Raw genomic sequence first — 25,516 nt, 5'->3', positions numbered from 1 at the left:
CTTTTTTTCTTTTTTTTTTAAATCCTTGGCCAGCTTTAGCTCTGAGGCTCCAGCTCTGAGGCCTCTGCTGCTGAAAGCAGGTATCTGGTTTGTTTCGGTTCTATAATTGAAACAATGTATAACTCCAGCTCTGAGATCCCGGGCTCGCTGAAAGCAAGTTTCTGGGGTTTTGTTTAGCTTCTATATTTGTTACAATGTTTCTTCAACTGCAAGCTCAGAGGCCCGCAAGGCAGGCGGGGAACGTTGGAGTCCTCCATCACTGAAGCAAGCAAGCCTCATGTTAGTTTCAAGCTGCCTGGCTGCCGGCCACCATCTTGGCTTGCAGTTAATTTGCATATCTTGCTGATTAGCCAATGGGAAGGGTAGCGGTTGTACGCTAATTACCATGTTTGTCTTTTATTAGATAGGATATCATTACCATTATTATCCCCTTTAAAAGGAATCTCTTGGATTTTCCATATATCATCACCTCATCCACTCCCAGAGACTAGGTTCTAATTACATTAACAGCATCCTAGCTAATTTTTTGCCTACACCTCTCCTTGCTTTAAACTAGCCTGACTATGATGCCAATCTCATCATCAACTTTCCCACCCTGTCTTTCATTTGGTTTCCTATTTTTAAGGGTAAATTCAAATAAGAGGAGAACATGTGGGATATGGAAGTAGAGTCCAATATTGTGTGAGAAGCTGGAAGACAAATGTTGAAATGATGTTCTAGAAGAGACACCAAGGTCAAGGGTAGGATAGGCTATGAAGCCCACATAAGGAAGACAGAGAGTAGGGTCTCAAGGGAGATGTGATCTATATGAATGTTAGAGACAACATGCTGATGACAATAGCATTTTATGCATGAAGTCCCAAGATGAGTAAGCCAGACTTAAAGGGCTGGAATGGTGTGGCTACCCTGCTCTGGCTCTGATACTTCTAAGCAGGGGATGCTCATTTGCCCAAATAACCCCATGGGGACTAGCTGTTGTGTCACTGAGGTTCTGATTTTTCAGATCTGCCTGGGACTGTCTAGAGGACAGTGGTACTTGAGTGACCCTAGACAGGCTCTCACCAGCACCTCCTTCTAAATTTCCCGATATCTGCAGCCCAGGACTGTAACAGCATGGTGACTGACTATAATGGATACTTAGGAAAACAGCCAGTGTCCCTGCCTATGGCAGTACTGGAAAATCTTTCCCCAGAGTTGTAGTCAGTCTGGAAAACAGGGAACTTCACCGTGACTTCTGTTTGTGTCAGAAGCTAACCAGAAAATAGAAGCCACCAGAGCATCCACAGCAGGGGTTTCAAAATCGGGAAGAAGTTACACAAGTAAAGGAGGAACAGAGGGTCCAATAGAAGACAGTGAAGCAACCCAGAGAACAGTTACAGAGGGAAGCAGCTGAGACTCAAGCAGGACTGTGTATGGAGGCATTAGCTGCTGGAGTCCTTGCCCAACAGAGAAAAAAGGGATAAAACACTCTGGTTTCTCCCTCCCTCTCACCCACCCCACTCCCCCATAGCCTCCCATCAGCCATAGTCAGAGAGAAAGGCCACCTGCAGGGCTCAGCCACAGCAAGTACAGTGCAGAGCAGGGAAGAGTGGGAAACCTACCTAAGGGCAAATGCCCCGGGGAAGCTAACCACCCCTCTTTGTCAACCTGCACTACTACTCAGTATATAAGGCCCTTAGACACACTTCCATGTCAGTATTGTTCCCTGCTTCATCCCCAGACTTTATCCTTACGCTTTGCCATCCTTATGCCAATCTATTTACTGTGCCTTATGGAGCCCCCATTTCATTCATACTACTCTGTACCCTGAAATTCTTCAAACACTCTCTCTTCCTGACTTTAATTGACTCGTAATTCTCTTAGCAAAAAATTTTTGTCATTAATTCATTCAACAGTGATACATAGTAAATGGGAATTCTATCAATAATAACTAACACTGCACAGCTGTGTGTGTTTCACACCTATTAAGCAGTGTCACAACCACCTTATATTCCTTTCTATAGATGAGAAAACTGATATTTGGGAAATTTGCTAGTAACATAGTTCACAAGTGGCAGAGCCAGGAACCAAGCCTGCAGCCAGGCTCCAGAGCCCACAGTCGTATCCAGCATCCATCCCTGTTTGGACTGGACATACAGTATCACTACAGAGATGATCCCTGCTCATGGTGGTATGCAGCGGTTCTCAACCTGTGGGTCGTGAACAATGAAAATACATCATGCATTTCAGATATTTACATTACGATTCATAACAGTAGCGAAATTACACTTATGAAGTAGCAACGAAAATAATTTTTATGATTTGGGGTCACCACAACATGAGGAACTGTATTAAAGGGTTGCGGCATTAGGAAGGTTGAGAACCACTGGTAGGGGGAGAAAATGTTTTTAACTTCTCATTTTTAAGTAATTATAGTTTCATAGAATAGTTAGAAATGGTAGAGCGTCTCCATACACATTGCCTCTTGCTTCTCCTAGCATTGACATGGGTACAATACTATTAACTGAACTACAGACTTCAGTAGACTTTACCAGTTTTCCCACTGGTGTTCTTGTCCCAGATCCCAGGCAGGACATTGCATTTAGTCAACAACTTCTCAGAATTCCTTTGTTGTTTATGATCTCGACACTCCTGAAAATTGATGGTCAGGTGTTTTGTAGGAAATCCCTCAATTTGGGTTTCCTGATGCTTTCTCAAAATAAACTGGAGTTATGGATTTGGGAGGTGAATAATATAAAGGTGGCGTGCCCTTCTCATCATGTCATGTCAAGGATACATGCTATAAACACGATTTATCACCGGTGACGTTAACCTTAATCACTGAGTGAAGGTAGCCTATGTCAGATTTCTTTACTGTAAAGTTACTATTTTTTCTCTTTTTACATCCTGTTACTTAGAAGTGAGTGACTAAGTCCCACCCACACTCCAGGGGAGAGGAATTAAGCTCTATTTCCTGGAGCAGGGAGCAACTATATTTATTATTTGTAATTCTTCTATAGGAAACATTTGTCCCTTCCAGTTCTTTACTCATTTATTCTATCATTTATATCAGTATGGATTCATAGATGTTTCTTTTATTCTTTAGGTTATAATCCAGTACTATCATTATTTACTTATAGATGTTTCTCAAATTGTTCCAGTTTGGGCTCCTGGGAGCTATTCCAGTTTGACTACTGTGTCCTTTTCACATGTCACCATCTTTAAAAGCATTTCTTTGTTTCCTGTCACTACAAGATGCATCAGGCTCCTCCTGTGTATTTCCTGCCTCAGCCTTAGACTCAGCCGTTCTCCAGGGAGCCTTGTTAGAAACCAACACGTGGGTGCTAGCTATACTTCTAGGCCCTCTCAGTGGTCAGTTCCAGAACATTTATGAGTGCATGGATACTAACCCACATACATACCATCAACACTAATAAAAGAGAAACGTGCAAATTAACCATCACTCCGCCACTCCGCTACACCCACCAGCCAATCAGAGCGACTATGCAAATCAACCCAACAAAGATGGTGGTTAATTTGCATACACAGGCGAAGAGTGAATACTGAAGATGATTGAAGATGGCGGCGGCCATGGAGCTGGAGTGAGCAGGGGGCTTGGGTTTCTCCTGGCGACAGAGGAAGCCAAGCTTCCCGCCGGCCCTGGACCCCACTCAATGAGTGGCTGGGGACCTGGGTTGCCGGGGGCCCAGGCTTCCAGCCTGCCGTGGGCTCCACTCAAGGAGCTGGAAAAAAAAAAGGAGGGGCTGGGAGCAGCCGCAGTGGAGAAGCCAAGACTCACTGCTGTGGCTGGACCAAAGGCCTGGGTCCCAGGTGCCAGAGGTAAACTGGTGCCGACATCCAGGGGAAGGAAGGCCTAGTGCACGAATCTTTGTGCAATGGGCCACTAGTAGGAAATACAAGTCCAAATAGGTTGTTATAAATGCCATGAAGAAAAGTGCCATATTCTATGTAAATGCATTATAGGTTTGATTTAAGACAAATGGTGTGAGGTGGAGGTCAGAGTGGTCTTCTCTGAAGCAAGAATACTTAGGCCAACATCTATTGAATGAACAGGAATTAGGTGACAGCATTTCAGGTGGAAGGAGCCGCATCTGAAGAAGCATCAAGTTAAAAGAGCTCAATGGAAATGAAGAACTGGAAGCGGTCCATTGTGGTGGGAGCAAGTGAGCCAAGGCCTTAAAACCATGGTAAAGATTTCAGATTTTGTCATGAATGCAATAGTTTGCCACAGAAGGGTTTTAAATAGGGGAAGGGAGGGCATCCCTGTTCACAAAGAAATGGAGGCATGTGAAGTGGGAGCCTCCCCAACTTCTCAGCGCCCCCATCCCACATCCCATAGAAGCATTTCTCTGCTGGTAGTCATCTTCAGGAAACTTAAACCTGGTCCACAGTTTTGTCTTCCCAGTTTTTGGATGGCACTAAGGCCATATCTATAAAATGAGCTCATAGCGGGGATACTGGTGCATTTTCGCTGAGACATATGCTGTTATGTACATTAGTTATTCCAGTCAAAGATTTTTCCAGGGCCAGGCTTCTACCCAATGCCTCACAGAGCTCCAGGCTCCACTAAGTTTTAAGAATAATGTTCCCCTCTTTAGCTCAGGACTACATTGTATACTCACCGAATTGTACTTTCCTCAGCTGTGAATTCTTGATAAAAGATTTCTCTTTTCCTGATTGGTTGCCCTCAGTGAATGCTAGGGTTGTTTATTTTATTATACCTGTAATTTTATTGTAGGCAAATTGAAGACTTTTTTTTTAAATTAGGACAGTTACAAAATTTCCAAAAAGTAACAAAGAAAGAAGCCCATCCTACAACTCAATTCTGGAATTTTCTCTGGCTTGACTACCAGCCTCTGCAGGAGAATTCCAGTAACACAGAGCCACCTCCTCTCCCCGCCACCACCACCCACCCGCCCCCCCCCCCCCTCCGCTCCCCAGGCCGCTCTCTCTCTCTCACAACTCCCATTACTGCACAGTTTTTAGACGTTTATTGATTGTTGGGCTAAATGAATTAACAACGGTCTGTTGTTTTTGTTAAATAATGAGTCAGTGGTTGTTTAAAAATGTTTATAGTGTCTCCTGTAAAATCTAAAGGTTTTACTAAGTTTAAAGCAGATTAAGAAAACAATTTGTTTATCAAAAGCATAGGTTTTACAGTTCATGGATCAAATATAACTATAAAAATAAGAATAGAACGTTCTATATCATCTATAAAGTAGTACTGTTAGAAGGCAATAAAGAAAAATAATTATCCCTAAAGGAGCACTATTACCACCATGGCTTAATTATGGTTTATTTTCTTTTTCCTCTTGTGATAATTATTCACTCCTTCAGACTAAGAGAGGCTGACAGTTCACTAACAGCACGGTTATTTTTATCCCACACACCCAGTGGTTTCCTCCCATTTTAGTCCCAAGACAATGTGTTCATTTATTTTCAGGCCCTAAATTTGTTTTAATGATGTCTGTGTTTATTTAGGTTAGTGATTCTCTAATTTAAAAAAAAATAGAACAATTTCATTCCAATATTTGAAAATATATTGAGTGCCATTTAACATGTTAAGGAAGTCTGTCCTTACACCATACATAAATGTATGTGTGAAAGACAAGCCAGAATAGCATCTAGACTTGGAGTCACAAGGCCTTGGGTGTGAGTGGGAACCCTATCACACACTAGTTATGTGTGAACTTAGACAAATCAGTTAATCCCTCTGGCTTGCTCTTTTTTTTTTTTTTTTCATTTTTAAGATAGAGTTAGTAATCATTCCTTTGTCCAGCTGGCTGGGTTGTTATAAGGTTCAAATGGCATAATGGCCTGAAAACTGTTCACTTTGCATGCTGTAAAGTTCTTGTCAAGTATCAGTCATAGTATGTATGTGTATTCATTCATTTCAGAAACATTTGTTGAATACACACTATCTTCCAGACCCCATGTTCATGCCAGAAATGTAAAGATGTTTGAATGGAGGAGGATGATGATGATGATGATGATGATGATAACAAAGTTTCATAAGGTTAAATATTTCTTTTATCTATATAACATCAGAGTATTTGAATGGATTTATGACATTTCCTCCTATTAAATCTTTTAAATGTGTGTTTTACTCACTTTGGAAGCAATAATTTTATTCTAACTCTGCCCTAGATATTAAATGCTGAATATCAACAATGTAGCTGTAAGACTGGACTTACAAATAGGGCATAATTTATAATTCTATTATTTCTAGTAGAAAAGTTAAAAACTGGTTAATTTTTTAAGTCCTCACCTGAGGATATGTCTTTTTTTATATATAGAGAGAGAGGAAGGAAGAGAGAGAGAGAAAGAGAGAGAGAGAAAGAGAGAGAGAGAGAGAAAAACATCGATGAAAGAGAAACATAGGTCTGTTGCTTCCTATTCATACCCCGACTGGGGATCAAACCTGCAAACCTAGTTATGTACCCTGATTAGGAATTGAACCCGTGTATAGGACGATGCTCCAACCAACCAAGCCACACTGCCAGGGCAAACTGGTTAATTTTTGTAAATTAAACTGGCAAATCCTATCAGGCTTTATGATTAGTTCCCAGTGTTGTCTCTGATCAATGCTTCCTATTTTGAACTGGCAGTGGGTCTAGGCAGATTTTCTTTTCTTTTTTTTTTAATATATTTTATTGATTTTTTACAGAGAGGAAGGGAGAGAGATAGAGAGTTAGAAACATAGATGAGAGAGAAACATCCATCAGCTGCCTCCTGCACATCTCCTACTGGGGATGTGCCCACAACCCAGGTACATGCCCTTGACCAGAATCGAACCTGGGACCTTTCAGTCTGCAGGCCGATGCTCTATCCACTGAGCCAAACCAGTTTGGGCAACTAGGCAGATTTTCAATACAAATTCCCACAGAGAAAGACCACCTATAGGACCTACTTTTTAGTGGTTTATTTCAAAGTCAGAAGCAGAATGGCCATAATGACTCCAAGTGCAGGAGAAACTTGAATTATAATTGCAACAGGACACCAAGGAATTGTAATGACCACAGGAGAAGCAAGGGACAGCAAGATAACATGCCAAGTTCAAACAGTCATGCAACAAATACTGATGGAGCATTTACCATGTACAAAGCACTGTGCTAGGCACAGGGAACACAGCAGTGACTACACTAATGCCCCCTTCATGGAGTCTAGAGAAGTGAGGAAGAGTTAAGGAAGGTTAGGAAGAATCATCCAGGCAAAGGAAATAGCACTTGGGAAGGGCTAGAGGTAGGAAGAACTTAGTGCCTATAAGTTCCTCCTGGAGCAAAGAAGACATGTTCTGAGTTGTTCTGAATATCTATGTCACCCTCACAATGTCTGGTACTGTGATGGACACACTGAGATGAGCAACAGATATTTTTGAATCATTAATGCATGGTGAACACCACTGACCTCTGGCAGCATTGGAACAGCTGACTGTGCCCCCTCCCCCACCCCGAGTTTGTCTACTGCTGAATGTCAGACTTTCATGTCTTCATTGGTGAAGCGAGAATCATGAGATCTACTATACAGAATGATATGGAAAGACAATGACATAATATATAGGAAAGCAATTTTTAAAAGGTCGAAACCTCATCAAAGTGTTCATTGTTCACCTTTGACAACTGGAGAAGTGGAAAAGACATGGAAAAGAACAATATCAGGAATGATTCTGTATTGAAAGGGGTCAGAATCTTGAACATGTGCTTAATTTTAATTCTCAAACATATCAAATTATAGCTGGTTTCTGAAGGAGAAACAACCTCACCCGTGTCAATGTCAAAGTCTACTGAACTTGACATGGGGGAGAAAGGGAAAGTGCCCAGGCTGTCAGCTTGAGTAAAGAAATGTCATTCCTCATTATCAGAGCTCACAGGCCAATACACTTGAGTTTCAAGAGACAGAGTAGAAGGTGAACAATTCAAGAGTTTGGAAAGATGAATCTCCTATTTTGATTATATATTTACATACACATAGACATGTGTGAAAGAGAACTTGTTAAACCTTTATTTTGGACTTACACAATAATACAGGTGAGAACATTATAACCTACAAATATAGAACTCGAAGAAACTGCTATTGTCAATGCATTGATCGTTATTCTGCTCCATGACATTATGACTTTATGGGCAAGGCTTCTTGATAACAATCCTTTGGGACTTTCACTAAATGGTCTTGAATGGGATCCAAGTCTTGAATTGCTTAAATGAATTCCACTCTCTCCTAAATGGCGTTGTAGTGCTGCCTCCGGATGTTAGATAATGGAATTGTGACCCAACAGCTTTAGCGGAGCTAACTCTATTAATAAGGCCAAATAGGCATTTATCTAGGATGATAAAAACAAATAGCACAGCACTTTAAAAAATAACCATTGTGATATCCTTGGAATAATGCCACACATTTGAGTCTGGAGAAGGAAAATTAATTATTTGGAGAGGAAATACATTCACATATTGCTTGTCTTTCCTTTACTAAAGTACTTGGAATATGGGAAACAGTCAGACTATAGTGATGTTCTTCACAGACAAGAAGCTTGAGTAAAAGGCTCTCAGGTTGTCTATTAAATATGGAAGCCACTATCTCCATAGGGCATTTCCATATTAAAGATACTGTAGTATCACCAATTAATTTCCTGGTCATTTTATAGCAAGCCTAGCAAATACATTTCAACTCCCCTGCCAATACTAATGTATTGGTAATGGCTGCTGGGGACACTTTGTTGAATAAGACTATGTTAGTAAAACCAACTTTAGAGCAAATATTATATATGTGTGTGCTTGAGGGTGGAGGTGAGGGGTTAGCAGTGCCTATACAAGGATAGTCATGACTTTTTGTTAGGAAAAAAACTAACTAAGTATAGGCCCAAGGTTACCTAGCTACTCACTATTCATTGTCTATTCTTTACCTCTTCAAAAAAGACATGGAAGAAAATATATGTAATATAAAAAAAAATAAAGAAATCAGGATGAAAGTAAAGTAAGATCAAATAGTGAGGTAAGGTCCATGAGAAATGCAAGCCATAAAATCCAGCACACTTAGCTAAGAGGGCTTAAAATCTGACTCTGAAATTTCTAATAGACAAATTTAAAATGTAAGACATAATCATTCACAAGATTCACATTGCCAACAATATGAGACGAGTCATATGCATGGAAGACATTTTGGTACAAAAGAATAGAAATGGCCTGGCAAGCATAGCTCAGTGGTTGAGTGTCAACTTATGAACCAGGAGGTCACGGTTCAATTCCCAGTCAGGGCACATGCCTGTGTTGGGAGCTCAGTCTCCAGTGTGGGGGATGCAGGATCAATGATTCTCTCTCATTACTTATGTCTCTCTCTCTCTCTCCCTCTCCCTTCCTCTCTGAAATAAAAAAGAAAGAAAGAAGAAAGAAAGAAAGAAAGAAAGAAAGAAAGAAAGAAAGAAAGAAAGAAAGAAAGAGAAAGAAAGAAAGAAAGAAAGGAAGGAAGGAAGGAAGGAAGGAAGGAAGGAAGGAAGGAAGAAAGGAAGGAAGAAAGAAAAGAAGAAATGGAATGGGAAGACATGAATTTCAATCCTAGGTCAGCTATTTAGTAGCAATGTGACTTCGAGCAATTAAAACTTGGCATATCAATGTCTTCGCCTGTTAAATTTGGATAATACTGCTTTATGAATAGTTCTAAGTTAAATTATGAAGTGAGCATGCTCTTTCTTTTTCCTTTCATCATCTAGATCCATTCCCCTCACTTCTCTTCCCTGCTCTATGCCCTAGGAGGATGACCCTGCAAACTGCACTACCTAGGCTCTCTTCACCCTTGACTTCCTGTTCAGTGCAGCCAACAAGAAATAACATCTCTCCACTGCCTCACTGCCAAGAGTCTAAGGGAGGCTGTTCCTTTTGTGACTACAGCTCCCGAAGGGCAGCGGCCTTCCCTAGTGCTGGCTCTCAGAAAGCTCCAAGACTGCTGCCTCCCCTCACTTCTTTGGGCAGAAGGAAATAAAGGCTTCTTGATGTCACTATCCCTAGATGCCTCAGGATCATTTGTTGGTTTTTCTCAACCCTGTTCATACTCTTGTAAGTAATCCCTTCGTTAAATTCTCATCAGAATCCAATGTGAGCATGTATTCTGTTCCTGGCCAGGGCCTTGAGTCATACAAGGAATATTTATAACAAGATGGAAAAGGAAAGGAACAGAGTTCCATTTTTGAGCCCCCACTACAGGCCAACTCCAGAGACAGGTACTCTTTATAGTAGACTAGAAGCCCGGTGCACAAAAATTTGTGCACTTGTGGGAGGGGAGTGTCCCTCAGCCCAGCCTGTGCCCTCTTACAGTCTGGGACCCCTTGGGGGATGTCCACCTGCTGGCTTAGGCCTGCTCCCCAGGGGATCGGGCCTAAGCTGGCAGTCAGACATCCCTCTGGCAGCCCGGGAGGCCTCAGGGGATGTCCACCTGCCAGCTAAGCCTCAGACATCCTTACTGCTGCCAAGGAGGCGGGAGAAGCTCCCACCACTGCCACTGCACTCATAGCCGTCAGCCCGCTTGTGACTGAGCGGTGCACCACTGTGGGAGCACACTGACCACCAGGGGACAGCTCCTACATTAAGCATCTGCCCACTAGTGGTCAGTGCATGTCATAGTGACCATTCATTCCTGGTTGTTCTGCTGTTAGGGTCAATTTTCATATTACCCTTCTATTATAGAGGGTAAATGCCAATAAATGCCAATAAATCTGAAGTAAGCGGTATAAGACAGCATAAGGGAGAGCTTCACAACAATTTGAGACATGAGACCAAGTCCTTTCCATCAGATAACCCTCTTTCCCTAATATGGAATATAAACAGAAGAAAGAAGGGGGATCAGGATTAATCAGCTCATTAACCTGAAAAACAACAACCAAAGGCTAGCATTTATGAAGATGTAAAATATAGTTCTAGGTTTTAATGAAATTCAAAGAGAAATGGTGCAGCAAAGAGCTTTTTCTTTGTACCATTTTAGGTCCTGGGTATAGGGTAGTAATAAGCAGGCACACCTGAATTAATGGAATGGCTAGTGTTAGCACCTGCTTAAGCATTTTGGGGATGATTTACATTTTTCAAATAACGTGCCATCAGAAAAGAAATATTAGGCCTCCTTTTCACAAAAAAAGGATCAACTTTATGAATTACTTAAATAATAAAGAGAGTAGTACCCACTGTTATTTACAGTGTCTAGCATAGGTACAAGAAAAGGTTTGTGTGCATCCAGCAAATTCTGTTGTTTCTAGAAACCACCAAAGTCAGACCATTCCACATGCTTCTCTTATAAAGTATCCTACGTGCTACTGTGGCCAGGAGAGACCCTATTCCTCAGACTGTCTTTATTGGTAGTTTTTTTGTGTGTGTGTCTATGCCTTTTTGACACATGATTTTACAGTAAAGGAGAGATGCCTTAGTTCTTTGTGAATAAGTTGTGTCCATAACCAAACAGATCTACACTAATAAAAGAGAAAGATGCAAATTGACCGTACCTTTGTGCCTCCCACCAGCCAATCAGGAGTGAGTATGCAAATTAACCCAACAGAGCTGGCGGATTAATTTGCATATGCAGGCCCGGAGTGGCCGGGGTGGGGCGGGACGCTTGCGTCGTTGCCATTGTGACGACGCAGGCATTCAGCACTGCCCCAGCCGCTCCAGGCCTCTGGGCAGCAAGGGAAGGCAGAAAGGCAGCTCCAGGCCAGAATGAAGGCAGAAAAGTGGCTCCAGGCCAGAATAAAGGCGGTGCCAGCAGCCAGGGGAAGGAAGGCCCATTCTTGCATGAATCTTCATGCATCGGGCCTCTAGTATTATATAAAATTAGGGGCCCAGTGCATGAATTCGTGCACCTTGAAAGGAACTGTGGCTGTGAGGCTGCAATGGGCACGGGGGGGGGGGGGGGTCTTGGCCCATCCTCCGTGACCCCACTCGGCCCCTCCCACCACAGCCCCAGTCCCTTGTCTGCTGGCAGCCCTGCTCCTGCCGCCACCGCTCCCATGCGCTGACCGCACTGGCCCTGCTTGCACCGGCCCTGCTTGCACCTGCTGACAGCGCAATGCAATTGGGGCCAGTGCCAGCAGTGGGTGCGAGCAGCAGCTGCCAGCCCCAATCGCCCCTCAGGAGTAGGGGGAGCTGGAGAAGCCCTGAGGGCAATCGGGGCTGGCAGCCACCGCTCACAACCACCGACAGCGCTGAGTGATCAGACTGGTGCTGGGTGCTGGCAGTGGGTGCGAGTGGCAGCTCTGGCGCTGGTTGCGAGTGTGAGTGGGGCTGGCACCGGCAGCAGGTGCAAGCACAGGGCGGGACCGCAGGGTGTGGGAGTGAAGAATTTTCAGTAACCACCAGAGGCTCATCCTAATGACAGCGACTGGCACTCTGCCTTGGTCTGGCGCCCCACTCACCTGCTCCACCATCCCACTGTGGCCGACACCTGCCATGTTCCGCATACACCCCCTGGTGGTCAGCACACATCATAGCGACTGGTTGTTCAGTTGTTCAGTTTTTCCGCCATTTGGTCTATTTGCACATTAGGGTTTTATATATATAGATAACCACAGCATTGAGAAAACTCATAAAGGTAAAATGTCTTGCTTTTCTTTTTGTCATTTTCTCCCTGTTTTGATTTTCAGCATGTGTAAATCATTCTGTTGTTATAAAGTGAATTAAAGAAGTAAAAGAGCAAAACCCAGAAGTGTAATAATGAAGTTTTAATCCTTTAAAACTTTTTGACATGATGCGTTTGACTGTATTTTACATACAATTGTGAGTTTTGTGTTTCAGAAAGAATTTTTCTTAAAATTGTTCATGTGTCCCAGATGTGACCTAGTTTCATTCTTGAAATAGATTCTGAGTGTTGCACAGGCAAGTCAAACAGGCATGGCTATTTTAGGAGCCATTAATGTAATACACTTATAGGAACCAAATATGTAATTCCAGCTGGCCAGTGAAAACTTTATTGAGCATGTACTATGTGTGAGTGAAGAAATATAAACTAGTAAGAGAGAAATAAACATGTCACATTGTAAAATAAAACAAATGTAAAAATAAAAACCAAAGCATAATATGGGTAAATATCAGAAGCTGGAAAAAGTTTTGAGAAGCATTATATAAAATGTAGTCATTTTTTTCTGTCTTAGGAAAGTTAAGGGGTTGCTTCACAGAGGTAGAATTCTAAATTTTAGGACCAAATTGTAAAGTTTTGATTCAAGTTTTGACAGTCTCTTCAATTAAGTCATGATCAGTTTATGGACAAATATCCATAGATCAATGAGAATACAGGTGGAAAATGCCTACAATAAGGCTGGGCATAAAAGAAGAATCATTGAATACTTCCCCTCTTGTATTTTTAACTTTGGGGTAAAATTCATAGAACATAAAATTCCCCTTGGATTCATTTTTTTTAAATTCCTTATTGTTGAAAGTATTACATATGTTCCCTTTTCCCTCCATTGTCATCTCCCAGCCTGCCCCTGCCCCCCCAGACCAGGCTTACACCTCACCCATTATCTGTGCCCATTGGTTATGCTTATATGCATACCAGTTCTTTGGGTGATTGCTTACCTCTCCCTCCCCTCCCTTCTCTATGAGGTATGACGGTTTGTTCAATGATTCTATGTCTCTGGATCTAGTTTTGTTCATCAGTTTATGTTGTTCATTATATTCCACAAATGAGTGAGATCATGTGATACTTAACTTTCTCTGAATGACTTATTTCATTTGGCATAATGGTGTTTGGTACATTCACAGTGTTTTACAAACATTAATCCTAATTTCAGAATACCTTCATCATCCCATGAAGAAAAGTTGTGCCTGTCAGCAGTCACTGGCCATTTCCCTCTCCCACCACACTTTGCAGCCACTAATCCGCTTTCTGTCTCTGTGCCCATTCTGGACATATATGAATGCAAACATACACTATGTGGTCTTTCATGTCTGGATTCTTTCATTTAGCATAATGTTTTCCAGGTTCATCCACACTGTAGCATGAACCAGTACTTCATTCCTTTTTAAGGCTGAATAATATCCCATTGCATGTATATACCACATTTTGTTTATCCATTCATCTGTTGATGGGCACAATGAAATGAAGGTAGTACTGCACATCTCTGGAACTTACATATGGCAGAATTTCCTTCTTTTTAAAGGTGGAATAACATATATTTTTCCTTATCCATTTTATTTATCCATTCATCTGTGATGGACATTTAGGTTGTTTCTATATATTGGCTATTGTCAATACAGTTGCCGTGAACATGGGAGTGTATGTATCTTGTTGAAATCCTGATTTCAATATTTTTGGGCATATACCTCAAAATGAGATTTCTGAATCATACAATAATTTAAATTTTAATTTTTTGAGGAAACTCCCTATTGTTTTCCTTAGAGGTTGTACTATTTTGCATTTTACAAGTACCAACAGTGTTACGGGGGTTCCAATTTCTCCATATCTTCACCAACAGTTGTTGTTGTTGTTGTTGTTGTTGTGTGTGCATGTGTGTGTGTGTGTGTGTGTGTGTGTGTGTTTAAAAAAGCTATCCTAACATATGGGAATGATATCTCACTGTGGTTTTGATTTGTATTTCCCTGATGATTAGTTATGTTGAGCCTCTTTTCATGTACCACTTGTATGCAGCCATTTGTATGTCTTCCTTGGAGAAACATCAATTCATTTGCCTATTTTAAATCAAGTTTGTTGTTATTGTTTTATTTTGCGCTTGAATTGTAGGAGTTCCGTGTATATATTGGATAGTAACCCCTTACAAGTTATATGGTTTAAAATATTTTTTCCCATTCTATAGTTTGCCTTTTCACTTTGTTGATTGTTTCCATTGCTGTGCAGAAGCTTTTCAGTTTGATTACTTGTGTTATTTTGCTTTTCTTGCTTGTGCTTTTGGTGTTATATGCAAGAAATCATTGCTAACCCCAATGTCAAGAGCTTTTCCCCTATATTTTCTTCTAGGAGTTTTCTAATAATTTCTAATTGTATTTCATTATGTTTAGAGGAAATGCTTTGTATGGTTTCTGTCTTTTAAAATGTATTGATACATTTTATGGCCTAGATATGGTCATTCTGTAGAATGTTACATGTGCACTTAAGAAGAATGTGTTTTCTGCTGTTGTTGGAATGTCCTATATGTTTCTTATATCCCCTTGGAGAATAGTGTTGTTCAGGTCTTCTCTTCCTTGTTAGTCTGTCTAGTTGTTCTACCTGTTATTGAAATGGGGTATATAAGTGTCCTACTATTATTGTTGAACTATTTTCCCTTTTTATTGTCAGTTTTTTGCTTTGTATGTTTTGGGGCTCTGTGTGTGTATAATTATCTTCTGATAGAATGATCTTTTATTTTTAAAGTAGGGAGAGGGAGAAAGATGGGGGAGAGGGGAGAGAAAAAAACATCTATGTGAGAGAGACACACCGATTGATTGCCTCCAACACATGCCCCAACTAGGGACTGGGATTGAACCTTCAGTGCACAGGCCAATGCTCCAACCAATGAGCCATTATGTAATATCCCTCTTTGTCTATTATAACATATTTTTCTTACCTTCCATCTTTGTATAATATTAATATAGGTAACCCAGCTGTCTTTTCGTGGCATGGAATGCCTTTGAACATCCTTTAATTTTTCAACCTAGCTTGTCTTTGGATCTCAACTGAGTTTCTTGTAGGCAGTATATAGTTGAATCATGTTTTTTAAAAATCCATTCTGGTTGGAGTTTTTATTTAATTTACATTTAATGTAATCCTATATAATAAAAACCTAATATGCTAAGTATCTGTTCGACCATTCGACCAGCTGCTATGACACACACTGACCACTAGGGGGCAGATGTTCCAACTGGTAGGTTAGCTTGCTGCTGGAGTCTGGCCAACCCGGACTGGATGAGACATACCAGACATGCCCTGGAGCCCTCCCGCGGTTCCTCTCCAGCCCGATCATGCTCTGGTGGGGTCCCTCAGCCTGGCCTGCAGGGATCAGGTCAAAACCAGCTCTCCAACATCCCCCAAGGGGTCCCAGATTGCAAGAGGGCACAGGCCAGGCTGAGGTCCCTGCACCAGGCCTCTAGTTGCTGACTGAATGCATGACTGCATTCTTTGGTGTTAAATATATACACATATTCATGTGTCCCAGATGTGACCTAGTTATATATATATTTAACATGTATGTATGTGTGTGTGTGTGTGTGTATATATATATATATATATTTACCATTTCAACTCCTTTCTCATGTTTTTCTACACATTTCAACTTATTTTCTTATTTGATTGCACTGAGGACTACAGTGAACATTTTAATTTATAACAATTTAGTTTGAATAAATATCAATTTTAATCATATATAAAAAGTTTGCACCTATACAACTCCATCTCTCTCTTTATGTTATTATTGTCACAAATTACATTTTTATGCATTATATACTCAACATAGATTTATAATTATAATTTTATGAAGTTTTCTTTAAATTATACAGGAAAATAAGAAGTTAAAAACTAAAAATACATAAATATGGACTTTTATATTTACCTATAAATATAGGTAAATATAAAAGTGTGGTTTTTTTTCCTTTCCCTTTTCCCTTCCCTTTCATTTATTCCCTTTTTCCTTTGTTTGTTCCTTCCTTTGTTTCTTAGAACATGGGTAGAAAAAAAGAGAACATTGTATTTTATTATTATTTTTAAGTGGAAAGCGTCTAATGTTCTTGGTGATCAGTCCTTTTTCTTGTCTTTGATACTCACAGGTGTGTTGCAAATATGTCTCTGTGTTATTTGCCTTTTTTATATATGCAAGTCCAGCATCCCCAATCAAATGGTAAGCATAATAAAGGTGGAGACACTGCCTTATATTTCTCTACATTTCCAGCGTCAAAAGAAATGTTTTATCTAGAGGAGTTACTTAATAGGTGGTTGTTGATGTTGTCCTAGATATCCTGCCTCCTTTCTTCGGACAGGCAAGCTATTATTATCCTCCTTTACAAAGAGAAAACAGAGAACCAAGAGTTCAGGAACCTGACCAAGGTAACAATAAGAAGGGAAAAAAACATGTTCTTTTGGACTTTGTACCCAACCTTGTTTTTTAGGCAGCTTGCCTCGGTTATCTCTTACAAGCCTACAACAGGCCTTCCCACCACCAACACTAACTTTTGGCAACAAGCAATACTTGTAATGAGTAATCCAACTGAGACCGCATTCAATTTGCGATGCCTATCTTTTCTTTTTGGAAAAAAAAACACTGAAAGAAAACACTAAAATAGAATTGTTTCCCACAGCCTTCCTGAGGGAAAGAGAAACACTTGGAACTTATTCTCAACTGAAGGACAATGTTTGTGAGGGTGGCTATGCACGTAAGTCACAGTGAGCAACTTCACATGGAATAGGGAAGGCAGCACAACCATAGTTGGCCCTTCTCAAACCTTGGAATGGGTGAACCTTGTCTTCTTAGCCCAAGGCTCAGAGAATGGCAAGGGGTACTAGAAGGCACTGATGAGGCTTTTGGGGTCAAATAAAGAAAGGGTTTGGTTCTTCTTATCTGCCATGCACACTGCAACTTTGAACAAGTTAGTTCCTCATTTACAAAAATAAATATCGTTGTGAGGATTCAAGTAAATTGCGTATGTGATGGTGCCTGGAATAGGAGAAGTTAGTGTTATCTTTCCTTCCTTATCCAAGGGTCCATCTCACTTCTCCATTGCCCCTCCCACTCTCACCTTGTCCAATGTCCTCAGTCTCTCAGCCTCCAAATCCTTCTAAAATAAGTTGGCTGTTAATTACTTTCACCCTAAAGTGTGACGATTATGTTCAGTATTTTAATTTTTACTAGGATGCATTTGTTTTAACAGGGACTAAAATCTAATATCCAAGAAATGAAATGCTAATTATAAAATGGAACCTACTTTGGTCAAATACATTCAGCTTTACTAAACACCACTCCCCGAAAAATGGAACCAATGCTTCTGGAAAAACGGCTGATTCCAGGATAAGGAACGTACAAAGTGAACCTGGAACATCTTGTACCAGGAAACAGGAAGTTATTTTAAAAAACCTATAGAGGTATGCAGAAAGAACACAGAAGCCAACCTGAAGGGGTTCTCACTGGCTGAATTTGGGACATTCTGATGATTAAAATGAATAGTGATAGGAATGGATTATATCATATTGAATAAAAGTAAATTTGAATCCATGTTTACATTTAAAAAATTTTAAGGTGGGTGTGAAGAGAAGAAGAAAAATTCTGTTTGTTTTTTAACAGAATGCCAACTAATGGATATAGATGGAATGGAAATAGAAACCCACTATTTTATGATCACCACAGTAATAATTAATTCAGGTGATAATTAACAATGGATGCTAAAAGCATTGGGTAACAAACTTTGGGGGGAATCCTATATTCACACAGTCTCAAGTTAACTTAGTAATTACAAAGAGAAAAAGATCTTGACAATGGAAAAATCTGGTGGGCATCCATTCTAACCAAATGATAACATTCAACATACACCATAGTTGGACAATTCAGTACCATATTCCTGCCAATGTGATATACTGAGTTCACAATATAATCTCTGCTAAAAGTGGTTAAACCAAATCTGATCACAAAGAAACAATCTGATGGATTTTCCTGGACTAAACAATTCAAATATGGTGCTGTCATTCTCTCTCTCTCTCTCTCTCTCTCTCTCTCTCTCTCTCTCTCTCTCACACACACACACACACACACTCACGGGCTGGGGAATGGACCTAGATTAGAGTAGACCAAAGCTACATGGCAATAACCATAATGCATAATCCTTGATTATTTGCTTTTGGGCCCCCAAAGAAAAGAGAAAAATAATTGGAGATAATTATGTAAATGTAAAGAGGGATCATATATTAAATAATAATATTGTATCAATGTTAGATTTCCCAAGTGTGATAATTATATATGCTTATGTAAGTGAATATCCTTATATACTGAGTGGCCAGATTATTATGACCACCTGATGTTTGTAGGCAAATTAGTTCTAATTTTGCACTGAAGTTGCTAGAGAGCCAGACCATTATAAAGAGGGAAACAGGTTGTTTACCATGAGAGTAGAAGTGATTTTTTTTCTGAAGATATGGGTAAACAATACGATTTAACAGCCTTTGAATGTGGGATATATTTACATATTTATGTATATATATATATATATATATATATATACATAAATATATATATATATATGTATATATATATATATCAGAGAGAGAGAGAGAGAGAGAGAGAGAGAGAGAGAGAGAGAGGCCAGATTATTATGACCACCCCATCAATACTTTGTTGGGCCATCTTTTGCCTTCAATACTGGGGTGATTCTTCTTGGCATTGACTCCACAAGATGTTGAAAGGTGATGCGAGGAATCTGACACCATGCCTGATGAATAGCACTGTCCAGTTCTGTGAGATTTGATGGTTGTGGAACCAGCTGCCTGATGGCTCTTTTAACTTCGTCCCACAAATGCTCAATTGGATTGAGATCTGGTGATTCTGGGGGCCACCTAAGCAAGGTAAAGTCTCCCTCATGTTCTTGGAACCACTCCTGCACAATACAAGCACTGTGGCATGGCGCATTGTCTTGTTGGAAGAAGCCATCTCCATTGGGATACGCCATCAACATGATAGGATGAACTTGATCAGCAATGATACTTAGGTACGTTGTGCTATTCAGATGTTCCACATGAATTAAAGGGCCCAAATCATTCCAGAAAAACATGCCCCAACCCATAACACTACCCCTACCAGCTTGAAGGGTTGTACTCATGCATGTGGACTGCATGCTTTCATGCTGTTTCTGCCAAATTCTCACTCTGCCATCTGCATGATGCAACTGGAAATGTGATTCATCGGACCACATGACTTTTTTCCAATGCTCCACTGTGCAATCCTTGTGTTCCTGTGCAAATTGGAGACGTTTTATCTTGGTAACTGCAGACAGCAAAGGTGTTTGAACAGGCCTTTGACTTCCATATCCCATACGATGCAGTGTATGGCTAATTTGCCTACAAACGTCAGGTGGTCATAATAATCTGGCCACTCAGTGTACATCTTGCTCACTCTCTATACTTTAGATATGTAACTTTTTAAGGTAATAGTTTCTCCATAACTCATTCTCTTTCTCTCTCTCTCTTTCCTCATATATTTGTATATCCTTAGGCAAACATTAATGTATTTTCAGTTGATATACATGCAGAGGTTTTAGAATAGCATATAGTTTTCTCAAACTATCCTATATAATAAAAGCCAGGAGGCGTCACGTGCGACTTCATCACAAGATGGCCACCAAAAGATGGCTGCCCTCAGGTCATCATAAGATGGCATCACAAGATGGCTGCCACAAGATGGCTGGCAGGGGAGGGCAGTTGTGGGCGATCAGGCCAGCAGGAGAGGGAAGTTGGGGGCAACTAGGCCAGCAGGGGAGGGCAGTAGGGGGAAACCAGGCCTGCAGGAGAGGACAGTTGGGGGTGACCAGGCCAACAGGGGAAGGCAGTTGGAGGCCATCAGGCCAGTAGGGGAGTGGTTAGGGGCAATCAGGCAGGCAGGAAGGCAAGCGGTTAGGAGCCAGCAGTCTCGGCTTGTGAGAGGGATATCCTAAACTGGTAGTACGACATCCCCCGAGGGGTCCCAGATTGGAGAGGGTTCAGGCAAGGCTGAGGGACACCCTCTCGTGCATTAACTTCGTGCACCGGGCCTCTAGTAATAAATAATAAGCAGCAGGATTCTTAACACAGAGGTCCCTGTCTGCTTTAGAAATCCTGCTCTTATTTCAGTGACTCCTGTTTTGTGGAGATAATATTATCCACTTTCCGTTTATACAGAAAATTAAAGAACTTCTTGTTTCCAAATATTAATTTTCAATACCTTTGCAAACAACAGGAAGTACCTTGGGTAGTTATAGTGTAAAGTTATATTGTGCTTGCTTTTTAGAGACAAATATCTGTGGATTAAATGATTCGCCACTATGTGTCAGTGTTTGGTATTTATTTTTAAAATCTGCTTACATGGATTAGAGGAATTTTGTACATAAACTAGGTCACCAGCTGAAAGAGAAGCATGGATCATCTCTTCTAATAGAGTGTAAAATGATGACATCTTATGATTCACTTCAGGGGTCCTGCCCCCGGGCAGTAAAAGGCCCCCAAATCATTTGGTCTTGCCATGCCAAGGCATCAGGGGTGAGTTAATTAAACGTTTGACCAAATATAGTAGGGTAAATTTTTAGGTTGATAATTTTGTATGGCCCTTGATGTTATAAATATCCAAATGGCCCTTGGCAGAAAACAGGGTCTCCACCCCTGTTAGGTAAACTGATATATAAAGTACAGGATTGATATGTTTAAATGATACTTTAGATTGGTTATATTATCAGTACATTTTACTAAATGTCTATTCTTGTTACCTGTTATTTTAAAATTTTTATAAATGTAGTACATATACTTGAGAATTAATTTCTCATCTGAGTTACTTAGAACAAAGATAAAATAATGATGTCTAATTTTATTTAACTTAGAGCTTTGGGGTGAGTTTAAATATGTTTAATAAGTGAAATGGTTTTATTTATTTCACTCAATAAATGGCAAACTAAACATTCTTTCCCATCAGTTTAAAATACAATAAATATTATTACCCTGCAGTTCTTTACTTCCTCCCTCCTATTTCCTTCCCTTCCTTTATCCCTTCTCCCTTCCTTCTGTCTTGAAAACATCTGTAGGACTTCTGTTTGAGGGATGATGGAAGGTATAACTGCATTAAAGCAATGCTGAAAGGATCCTGTGTGTGAGAGCCCAACAAGTTGCTTCACTTTTCTGGTGAGGTCTGTTTGTGGCTGATATGGTCTCTCTGCTAGCATGGCTGCTCTGTCTGAATATCTAGACAGGTGCCTGTTCAGGCCAGACTTTTCCTCTAGTTACTGTCTACCCTCAGCCATCCAGGGTACCTAGATATCAGTAAGGAAAACCTTAGACTTCTCCATTTCTTTATTCCATCACTTGTATGTGCAAGGCATGGAGTTCCTCTTCACAAGTCAAACCTACCAGAGTTCTGTTTAAAGTACCTAAGCAAGGTACTCTCTTATCATTTCTTCATCTATTTATGCTCACTTCAGACTTAAAATCTCATCCTGATCTTGTTTTTCTCTCTCTTAAAATAAGTATTTTTTTTTATTTTTGTGAAGGTATTTGTCCATTTTGGTGAAGCTGGAAAATAAAAAAATTAATAATAATCACCATGAATAACCACTATTAATATTTTAACATTTTTTTCAGGTCGTGTTTTAAATCAGTACAAACACAAACACACACACACACACACACACACAGTGTATAGAACAGCTAAAATGTATTGAGCAACTATTATGTGCTAAGATTTCTATTTAACATTTTATCTCCACAGCAATCCTATGAAAAGATGTGGATAGAGTTGTTTTTGTCTGCAGGCATCCATCTCCCCACCCTCCATCTACATGGGTCAACTGCCCTGTGATTTCACCTTAGGTCTGCAGTCCTAGTGGGGAGGCCAGTTTAGGTGCTCTATCCCCCTTTGGCAAAGAGTTTATCTCATGATAAACCAATAAGATGCTTTCCCTGGGACTTGAATCTTGGGTAGAACATCACAGAAAGCTTTAGCAACCATCTTATTCTATTCACCCAGGTAGTGTTGTTCTGACAAGACTTCCTTTAGTTTTGCTACTAAGTCTGAGGAGCTGCTCTGGGACCAGCACTTTCTCATGATGGGTTCCTTAGATTTTCCTCTGAATCTATGATCTTTCCCATATTCTTACAATAACATTGTTGTTGTCATCTATAATAATAAAAGCATAATATGCTAATTAGACCAGACATTCTTCCGGAGGTCCTTCCTTCCAGACAAAGCCGCAGCAGGCGGGGCCAAGGCAGAGGCAGCAGGGGTCCCCAGCCGAGGCTGCGGCAGGCAGGAGCCGGAGCCAAGGCTCTTGCATGAATTTTGTGCATTGGTTCTCTAGTTTTTAAATAAAGTTACCTGATTTGATTTATTCCACACACTACCAAAAAATCCCTAAACAATATAAAAATGCACAGAAATATACAAGCATTATTCTAGTTTACAGAGACTGAAACTGAAGCTTAATGGAATTAAGCTGATACCCCTTTTTACTTGCCAGGATCACCCAGGCAAATAAGAAGGGGTATCAAGTCTCTGTAATACTAAAGTTTGTGCTTAATTTTAACCACTCTCTTCTCAACCTTTGTGTATATATAACTCAGAAGTATGTGTATCTTTTTTGAATTAATATATTCGTATTAATTTTAGAGAGGGTGATGGAGAGGTATAAACATCAATAATGAGAGAGAATTACTGATAAGTTGCCTCCTGCACGCCCCCTACTGGGGATTGAACCTGCAACCCAGGCATGTGCCCTGACTGGGAATTGAACCTTGACCTCCGGGTTCACAGGTGGAAGCTCAACCACTGAGCAACATCAGCCAGGCAGTGTGGTGTGTGTGTGTGTGTTTATATGTATTCTTCAACAGTTAAAATTGGAACATATTCACAATTTCAAGCATTTTTCAGCCTTTAGTTTTTTGTCTGATAATAAAATTACTTTAGAAAATGACAAGATTACTGTAAAGTACAAAGATGGTAAAACCCATTATTCCAACACCTAGCTATCATTATACGACTATTAACATTTTTGTTTATTTCCTTTAGTCTGTCTCTTTCTCTCTTGCTGTGTGTATATATACACACACATGCATAACAAATATAAATATATATGCGTGTATATATATATATATATATATATATGGGCAAAAGTAGGTTTATAGTTGTTCATATGGGAAAATATATAATACAAGAATAAACAATAATATAAGAATAAACTGTTTCCTGTACTCACAACTATAAACCTACTTTTGCATATATATATATAGAGAGAGAGAGAGATCCATACTGTATGTACAGATTTGTATCATTCCATTTTTTCTTTGAACATGATATTGTAAGCATTTTCCTGAGTAATTAAACTTCTTTCAAAATATTTTAATAGCTACATTATATTTCAATGTATGGATATATCATAATGTACTTAATCACTCTTCCATACATTCAATGGTTATTTCTTTTTTTGCTTTAATAAATAGCACTGCAATCAACAAATTTGTAGGCATCTGCTTATTTTCTTAGAATAGATTCTGAAAGGGAAATTATTGGCTTAAAAGCCTTGAACATTATAAAGACTCTTGATATATACTGTCACAATTTTTTCAGAGAAAGCGTGCCAATTTACAATCCTACAATGAATGTTTAAAAGTTAGTTTCATTCAAGTTTCCAAATTTGAATGAAAACTTTTAGAAATGAATGCTAATAGTTTGAAAATGATAGCCTACATTGTATTAGGCATTCCTTTTAATGTCTTTTTTTCTGATTATAAAGTAATATAAACTACTTGCAGAAAGATTGACAAGTATAAAAGATTACAGAAAATAATGGTACCATCCATCTATAAAAATGACATAGTAGTATGACAAGCATGTGTCTTTTGTGCACATATTAAATACATAATATTTATAATGTTGAAATCTTGACTCATAATTTCATGCCTAAATTTTTAATTTACTATTATATATATCATGAATATTTTATGAGTATCAAATATTATCCAAACCATTATTTTTATTAATTGCTAAATAGTCTATCTTATAAACTTTCTATAATGTAGTTAACCTTTCTTGCTTATTGGACATGTAGTGATCAGTATATACAGAATATCAACACATATCATTGTTCAATAACGTTTGCATTTTTGATGATTTCAATAGATTTTATGATAGGAAGTGGAATTATGGAACCATGGGTTTAAGTAGTATGTATATTTTAAAGCTTCTTGATATTGATAAAAATTAGGAAAATTTCTCTAAAATGCTTGTTCCAGCTGTGTATGAAAGTGCACTTCACTCTTCTTGGCATTATTTTTCCTATTTCAATGATTCATATTTTACATTTATCTAACTTTTCCATATTTGTTTGAATGTTTGTATTTCTTCTTTGAATTCACTGATCATGTCCTTGGCATATTTTCCCATTAGATTTAGGATCATGAAGAGCATTGACCATCCTTCCCTGAGAAACTATTCTCTGGACAGAGCCCAGGATAACTCAATTACTCCCAGAAGTTCAATCACCTGTAGCTCTTAGTGATAAGTGTTCCCATATACTTCTCAGCATATAATTGTAGTAACGCATGTTTGCAAAGGAGTTTTAATTCATAAAACTCTTCCACATCCATTACATTTTTGCTCACCTGTGAGGTAGGTAGGGTAGGCTAGTGTCATTAGGATTATTTTGGGAATGTGAGATTGGGTTCTAGAAAAAGACAGCTGTCAACAGCCAGTGGGGAGTAAAGCCAAGACTCAGACCACCAGGTCTTCAGTTCCTACATCCTTTACTTTTCATTGTCTTATTGCCAATGTTGCTAGGGACCAGAGAAAAAATGACTCCACACAGGGTAAGAAAGTTCTAGAATAATGTTAAGGGACTTGATAGCA

At 39.6% G+C, this 25,516-nt stretch overlaps 1 long non-coding RNA gene across 1 annotated transcript; it reads left to right on the top strand.

Moving 5' to 3' along the window:
• The first annotated feature begins 3,052 nt into the window (after positions 1-3,052).
• Positions 3,053-9,990, top strand: LOC308515203. Its single transcript, XR_013995648.1, has 3 exons — positions 3,053-4,187; positions 5,898-6,016; positions 9,744-9,990. It is a non-coding gene; the product is annotated as an uncharacterized lncRNA (long non-coding RNA).
• The last annotated feature ends 15,526 nt before the right edge of the window (positions 9,991-25,516 follow it).

This window comes from Myotis nattereri, assembly GCF_964212035.1.
Source record: "Myotis nattereri genome assembly, chromosome: 3".
Lineage (NCBI taxonomy): Eukaryota > Metazoa > Chordata > Mammalia > Chiroptera > Vespertilionidae > Myotis > Myotis nattereri.
This window is presented reverse-complemented; position numbering and strand designations above follow the sequence as displayed.